At 37.1% G+C, this 8,307-nt stretch overlaps 1 pseudogene; it reads left to right on the top strand.

Moving 5' to 3' along the window:
* Nucleotides 1–7,126: 7,126 nt before the first annotated feature.
* Nucleotides 7,127–7,854, top strand: LOC110316824 (annotated as a pseudogene).
* The last annotated feature ends 453 nt before the right edge of the window (nt 7,855–8,307 follow it).

Raw genomic sequence — 8,307 nt, forward strand, 5'->3', positions numbered from 1 at the left:
CTCTCCCTCTCTGTCTCTCTCTCCCTTTCTCTCTCTCTCTCTTTTCTCTTTGTCCACAACTTGCAGATTAGATCTAAGATCTCAACTCCTTGTATCAGCACCATGCCTGCCTGCTGTCATACTTGCCATCATGATTATCATGGACTCACCCTCTGAAAATGGAAGCAAGCCAAAAATTACATGTTTTCTTTTCTAAGTTGCCTAATGGTGTCTCTTCATAATAAAAGTAACTAAGACACTGTATACAGAGAATATCTCCTCAATCTGTTCCAGTCAGACTGACTTGTTTCACCAATTCCTAGATAAATAAGAGGGTATATACATTGCTGATGTGAACAGCTATGCTTAAACATAAATGAAGGAAGGGAATAGAATGGTCAGCCAGAAAGAGTAACCAAGCCTTCAAATCCCACTTCTACCTTGGCACAAATGACTGTACTAAGTACTCGAAAGAGGGGATTCATTCTGGACAAAAGAAAAAATAGTAATATCTGCACTACTTTTTTCTTGTCACTATTTTTTAGATTATAATATGATTACTTTTCTCCTTTCCCTCTCTTCCTTTGAAACCGTCCCTCAAACCCATCTGTCTTAGTTTCTGTTTGCATCGCAATGAAGAGATACCACGACCAAGACAACTCTTATAAAGAACAACATTTAAATGAGGCTGTCTTACAGGTTAAGAAGTTAAGTCCATTATCATCAAGGTTGGAGCATGGTAGCAACCAAGCAGGCATGGCACTGGAGGCGCTGAGAATTCTTCATTTTGTTTCGAAGGCAAACTGAATAATGGTTTCTAGGCAACTATAAGGAAAGTCTCTCAAAGACAAACCCCACAGTGGCACACTTCTTCTCACAATGTCACACTTCCTAATAGTGCCTCTCTCTGATCCAAGCATATTCAAATCACCACACCCTCCCACTTTCACTCAAATTATAACCTTCTTTCACTAATTATTATTGTATGCCTATTTGTATAGACATATATAGTCTTCAGTCTGAATATTGCTACTTATATGTATATTTTAGGGCTGACTATTTGACACTAAACAACAAGTTGGTATGCTTTTTCCTGTTGAAGACCTAGCTACACTAATTTAAAGTATTCCTTTACCTTCATGATCTTTCATACCTACCATGAAAGAAGATCTATCAACAGTGAGCACGTTTCTTATAAAATGTAAAGAGGCGATTCAAAATCTATTAGAAGTTATCCAATTCCCAATCAAGTACTCACCATCCACTTCAAAGGTCATCAAAAAGATATTTGTAATATACTTAGTGAAATAGGCTGACAGAAAGGCAAAGGCAGACTTACAGATACCCATGGAATTAACACTGTTTCCTGTTAAGACAAATGTTCTAGAGCTAAAGTATATGCCCCAGGAGAATGAATGAATCATCTCTGTAACAAAAGGGACCTAAAGGAAGTCATGGATCTATGAAGAAAATAGTGTGCATTTTTCCTGTGTAAGAGAGTTAAGAGAATATATTTTTCATTCTACTTGGAGAGAAATCTGCCCCCCCTAGCTCCAGAAATGATAACTTGACTGTTGTAAGACATGGATTAACCATCACAGTAAATAACATGTGTCAGGACTGTACTCTTCATGCACATAGCGAGTATGGCCAGTCTCTTCCTCTCCATTCCTAGAAACAGTCCAGAGTAGAGGCATTTATTCAGGTGAGAAATGACAACAGACTTTACTCATATGTCTCCATGTATTGCCTTCAAATATTTGATGATTTTTAGATACCACATATAGTCATTGTCTTGATAGAGGTGTTTCTCATTAACACTAATGAGGCCACAGGATTAGCAAATACAGTTTTTAAATAATTATACTCAAGTATTACCTCACAAACTACTGACAGAGTCACAAGGGAATATTTTTGAAATCACAGTTGACCCAATGTATGACTAAGGTTCTAAGAATGAAATGTTCCCTACATTTTGCTTTGAGACCAGAGACATTGGACACTTGGAAAGGATGGGCCCTACTATTATGGTCACTGTAATATTTTGCTAAGAGAACTCTGAAAAATGTCTAAATTGTCATTTGTCACCCCCCATTCTAGTTAGAACAGCTCCAAAATCTAACACCTAACTCAAACCCTGTGTGTGTATATGGAAGGGCTTCTTCAAACTAGATATGGCCTTGAACTTAGAGGCCTATCAGATGACTCGCCCTCCCATATATATTAGACCTAAGTGAATTCAAGGAAGTGCCACAGAAAAAAATGGGAGAAAGGATATATCATGGAGTGTAAATGACATGCGAGCAAAGGTAGTAATCTCTGGAAATCATGTCCTCCCTAGGCCTGGAAAAGGGAAGAGTATCTACCTGTGGTCCTGAGCACTAACAAGGCTGTCAAATGGCTGGGAGTTGACAGTTGATTCATAACTCCAGGGGGAAAAAATAACCTGAAACTATAACCCTGTTATTTCTACTAGAGGAAAACATATCTGTGACCTGGTAGGATCCCTCAAACTTTTCTTGGAAAATATGATAATTGGTACAGTTGACTTGGGTGTCTTGAAATGCCCAGTGCCATGGCTTCCTGTGGCTCCCTAGAAATCATGATCCTAAAACTTAATTCCATTTCTCTTGCTTTTATTCCCCCCCCCCTTTAAAGAAATAAGACTTCTCCAGATTCTGACATTAAACAAAGTCAGACTGCATCAACTCCTGTGATTGCTGGCTTGGTCTTAATGTACAATAACCACTTGAGGAACAACTGTCTCTAACATGACTCCTGGTCTATATGAAGGGAATGGTCATCCTTTATAAGATTTATTATCCACTGTATGTAAAACCATCTATATCTTAGTGGAATGTGGCCCAAGGCTTGATTACCCAAATTGGAAAGCTCCTTTTATGGGCCATATCATTGAACTAGAGAGAAACAAAAGGTCAAAAAAGAATATTGAGAACTTACACTTGAAATTCATCATACAATCAACAGTAGTGGGGACAAGCCTTTTGCACACCTCTACCAAATAATGGCATTTTGATAGCATAGAGCTTCAACAAAGCCTACTTAAAGTGTTCTTCTCAATTCAGTCTCCTGACATATATTTCCAACTGGGTGGACTTTCAAGCTCCCCAAAATATCACCATTTTTCCTAGTATGAAAACACTATTACTTCCATGGTAACCATTTCTCTTCTACAAGGCTTGAAGAGTATAGAACCTAATATTCTTCACCCCACAGACTTTCCATATATATATTTTATAAATACATTTGTATCTGGAGTCACCTAAAGGACACTCCTTAAAGGACTCTAGATTCTTCTTGTGTGTCACATTGAAATTTCCTTTCAAGTTTTAAAGAGGGTAAGATATTTACTGTGTATATCATTTCCATGCTTACTTTTAAATTATACCAAAGAAAAAAATTGAATTTCTGGATGCTTCATCAACTACAGGACTCTTTCTAAAACCTCTTTGTCACTCACATTCTCTTTATAAAGAAAAGGATGATTTGACTCCAAATCTATCTGACACTACTAAGTTAGGAATCTTAAATGCGGACAACCAGCATTAAAATGAATATGCCTGGGTAGGAACATATGCAAGTTTTATTTATATATGAACTTTTAACATTTTATGGACAAATACACCCCATGTTTTGTACCACTATATATACAGGAGAATCCTAGAGTTGTTATCAAGCACAAGAGTAAAGCTTGGATTCTCTGATACAAAAATGTGGCACAGCCAATATATGAAATGGCAACAAAAAACATGTTGCTTTTGGATTAATAAAACACAAAAATTAAAAAAAGATTAATAGAATTAAAGGAGATGGTTAAGGTAACTCAAATCTCTCCTCTAAGGTGTATGAAGGTCAAAACTAGGTCCTCTCCTTGGATACAGGAGGAACTGGCTTTGGGGAAAAACAACCCTTGTCTCCAGAAGTCAAAAGTTTATACTTTTGATTCTAGACTGTACTTTTGGCCCTTGTATTCTAAACTTAAATTTTCTTTACTAAAATAAACAGGAAACCATTTTTGCAGGTTATTTGTAGCAACAATGTTTCCAACATGGTGCAGGCCAAAAGATCTATACTTAAAATGGAGATTTCTCTCCAATCTGAAGAGAAACTCTTGGTAACTTTTAGGCAGAGTTAATGCCCTTAAATAGTACGGAAGAATCTATAGAATACAGACTATCCACCTATACATCTCAAAGAAGTTTCAGGGAATACAGTAGGAGATTGGGGTAGGAGGGTGAGAAATGGGGTATAGGGTGAATTTCAGAGACTAACAAATAAAGGAAAGTAGTAACAATGGAAAATAAAACATAATCTTTCCAACTTGCTGGTGACATGGGGGAGACAGAGCCTACACAGAAATCTTATAATATATAAAGGACCAAAACCAGAACCATATCCCAGTTCTGTGATAAGTCCATGCTCAGCTATTTCAATCTTTAAAAACCAATCTCTGCCTATAACTATCCTCTTGCATTATGGTAGTAATAAAAGTCTAGGAATTCCAGTCATGCTCTCTGAACTCAGACTTGCATCTGTCATAATCCTCCTTTTGAATTATTTCCATTCTGTAGTCATAGGTCAAATAACCTGGCTTCACTAAAATTTTGCTAAATTTCAGTTAACTGTTATGTTTTATTTTTACTCCATAAAGATACTTCTTAATTTTCATTATATTTTATCCTTTGAAAATTTCACAGACATATATAATATATTGTGCTTATATCTACCCAATATTCCCTTCTTCCATGTCTCCTGAGCTTTACCAACATATCACCCTTACAATCTTATGTTCTTGTTTTTTAAAAAAATATTTTCATAAACTATTAAGTCCAATTAGTGTTGTTTAGGTGAGAATTGGTATGGCTTCACCCACTGGAGTATGAGAAATCTACCTCTGGTTTGTCCCCAAAGAAAAGTGACTTTCCCTTCCTCAATAGGCATCAACTCCTTCTCTAACTCTTCAGGCACTTGTAACACTTCTACCTATCCTCTAGCTGCTATCAGATTCTTTAGTCTCCTTTTCCACAGTGTTTGCTAAGCCTTGGGAAGGAGGTTTATAAAAACCTCCATCTACGCCTCTGTACTCAAGCACGTTATTTGTTCTCAACACACTGAACAGTTATGAGTTTCAACATTAATCACTTCACTACTATTCTCTGCCAAGAGGCTTGTCGGATCAGGAATGGAGGCAACAAAATCTTTCAAATATAACCATGACATGTAAAAGAATGTTTTATAACAAGACCATTTAGCAAAGCAGCTTTAATTGATTCTCCCCTAAGGCTATGGCTTCCTAGCCGTGGATTAGATCACAGTTATAGTACCAGGCATGAGTTCTGTCTTGATAAGAGGCTCAAAAGTTCAATCAAAAGAGTGATTTCTTACTGCTATAAACAGTTTTGCTATTATTATACCAACAAGTACATCTTGTCTGTTGGCTCTGTATTGTAATGCCCAGGAAAAAGTGCTGGCTAAAACTATTGTCTTTTGTGATTTTTCCTTTAATTAAAAATAGGTTCTTTTCTTATATAATATATCCTCATTGAAATTTCCCCTCCTTCTACTTCTCCCAGTTCCTCACTAAGTCCTTTCTCAGCATGAGCTACTCCCGTTCTGCCTCTCAAAAGAAAAGAAGAGGTTCTAGGAGGTAATAATAAAATATAACATAATAAAACACAAGATAAAACAGAATTAGCAGATCAAAGTTGTAGAAGGAAAAAACAACAGAAGAACCAAAAGCTAGCAAATATAATCAGAGATCTACTAACTTGCATACTCAGGCATCCCATATAAATGTTAAACTTGAAATTTGAAATTTGTCTATCTATCTATCTATCTATCTATCTATCTATCTATCTATCTATCTATCTATCTATTTATCTATCTATCTACCTACCTACCTACCTATCTGGAGTAGAGCCATGAGGCCTTGTGCCCTTTGGTAATGTTGATTTTGAAGGCCTTTTTCTCTTGGTGTCCTCTCCTCTTTCTGCCTCTTTTGTACTCTATTTTAGAATCTCTTTTGTACTGTATGGTTGTATCACTTGTCAATAAAAACAGAACTACAACACACACACACACACACACACACACACACACACACACCCCTATGGCTTATAGGAAATGATGTAATAGAGGGTGGGACATCCAGTAGGCTGAAAGGATTCTGGGATAGAGCCAGGCATGGATCTGTCCAGGAATATGGAAGACAACAGAAGCATGAATAGTAAGAAGAGAAAACCAGCCTTTTTTGGCAGAACTTAGCTTAGAATAAATGGAATATTAAGTTATGATCTAATCAGAGACTATACAAAGCTTATGGCCTAGCTATTTATAAATGTATTTGAGTCTCAGAGTCCTTATTCCAAGAGCCAGGGGCCAGGAGGAAAACCTTGGCTTTTATAAATGGTATTCAACATGGAAGGTATGTAATTCAAACTTTTGAATTTTCTATTTAGTTATTAGACAGAGACTCGTGTAAAAGGCGGGGGAAAGTTAGCCTAGCTTAGCAGGAGGCCTGGTCTCTTTTTAAAGGAGCAAGAGCAGACTGAAGCCTAAGTCAGGCCCCCAATGTGAAAAGCTTCCCAGAGCAGCAGCAACAATGAGCCTGGGTAAAGAGCTGGGAAGCAGGATCTTTTCTCTTTTCTTTTCTTTTCTTTTCTTTTCTTTTCTTTTCTTTTCTTTTCTTTTCTTTTCTTTTCTTTTCTCTTCTCTTCTCTTCTCCTCTCCTCTCCTCTCCTCTCCTCTCCTCTCTTTTCTTTTCTTTTCTTTTCTTTTCTTTTCGTTTCTTTCCCTTTTCTTTTCTTTTTTAATTGGCAAGTTTTTTTTGTTGTATTTTTGTTTTTGTTTTTGTTTTTTTTTGTTTGTTTTGTTTTTTAGCAAAATACCTGGAAAGGACAAAATAACTGCAGAGAGGCAATTTGGAGAGTAGACATTTTTCAGTTTTATTTTGTTTGCTTGTTTTTTGCTTGTTTGTTCTTTGTTTGTAAAAATGCTGGTGCTGTGGAGAACAGGGTGCTATGAATAGCAGGTGGTCAGTAGGAAAACAGGCTAACCTTCTGTGGGCCCAACAACCCAAGGATGAAGGCCTGAAGCCTTTCAGAAACATGGCAAAGGATATCTTGGTATGACTCTAACCGAGCAAGAGAAAGATCTATATAAGAATGATATCCAAGCTGTGGAGGAGTTTCAGGCTTGCATGAGCCTGAGAGAACAGTGTTTGGAAGATCGTCTCCTGGCAGAGACTCACTACCAGTTGAGTTTGGCCTATAGTTTCAACTCTCAGTATGATGAGGTGGTAGCACAGTTTGAAAATCTATTGAAGTCACTGAGAAGAGAATGGCTGTACCACATGAACAGATGAAGGAGGCCGAAGGATCAATTACTGAATGTGAGAAAGAAATTGAAGAGCCGAAAGAACTGCTACCTGAAATTCGAGAAAAGATAGAAGATGCAAAGGAATCTCAGTGGAGTGGGAATGTAGCTGAACTTGCCCTGAAAGCTACTCTGGTGGAGAACTCTTCTTCGGGTTTCATTCCTCCTGGAGCCGGGGCCTCAGTATCCATCATAGCCAGAAGAAAACCAACAAATGGAACTTCCTCATCAAACTGTCTGACTGATATTTCCCATCTTGTCAGAAAGAAGATGAAACCAGAGGAAGAGAGTTGCCAGAAAGATGATGCAAAGAAAGTTAAACCAAAGCCAGAGGAGAATGGAGGCAGTGTGGATGCTGTCTCTGCTGGAAATGAAGTTTCAGGAAACTTGGAGGCTGAAGCTGACAATCAGGCTGAGAGCCAGACAACAGCAGAAAGGACAGTGGAGCCTGCAGCTACAGTTAAAAGCACTGCATGTTAAAGAGGCGAGCAGAACCTTCCTCCTGAGTGAAAGTAGTTTTGTACATAATGTACTTTTTCATTTTGGGGGATTCTTTTTCTATAACTCCAATAAAGACTATAGGCAGCAACGACAACAACAAAAAATAATGAGAGATACAATAACACTGAGGTCTTGGTATTTGTCTAATGCTCTTTAAATGGATCCAAGACAGAAATAGAAAAGAGAGATCATATTACTGATTATTACTATTATCACATTAATAATCCTCAAATTTTTTCTTAATCATTCTGGTTTTATAAGTCTTCTCAAAGGAGAAAGCTTTAGAAAATTTTACAAAAATTTATAGATCAGACTATAAATATATAATGCTAAAAAGTCTGAGATGAAAGAAAATGTGAAAATTAAAATTTGGAAAAACTTCGGATGGAAAATTTACTGAGGAAAATGCTAATTTAGAAACAAGCTTCAGAG

This window comes from Mus pahari, chromosome 2 (genome assembly GCF_900095145.1).
Source record: "Mus pahari chromosome 2, PAHARI_EIJ_v1.1, whole genome shotgun sequence".
NCBI classification, from domain to species: Eukaryota; Metazoa; Chordata; class Mammalia; order Rodentia; family Muridae; genus Mus; species Mus pahari.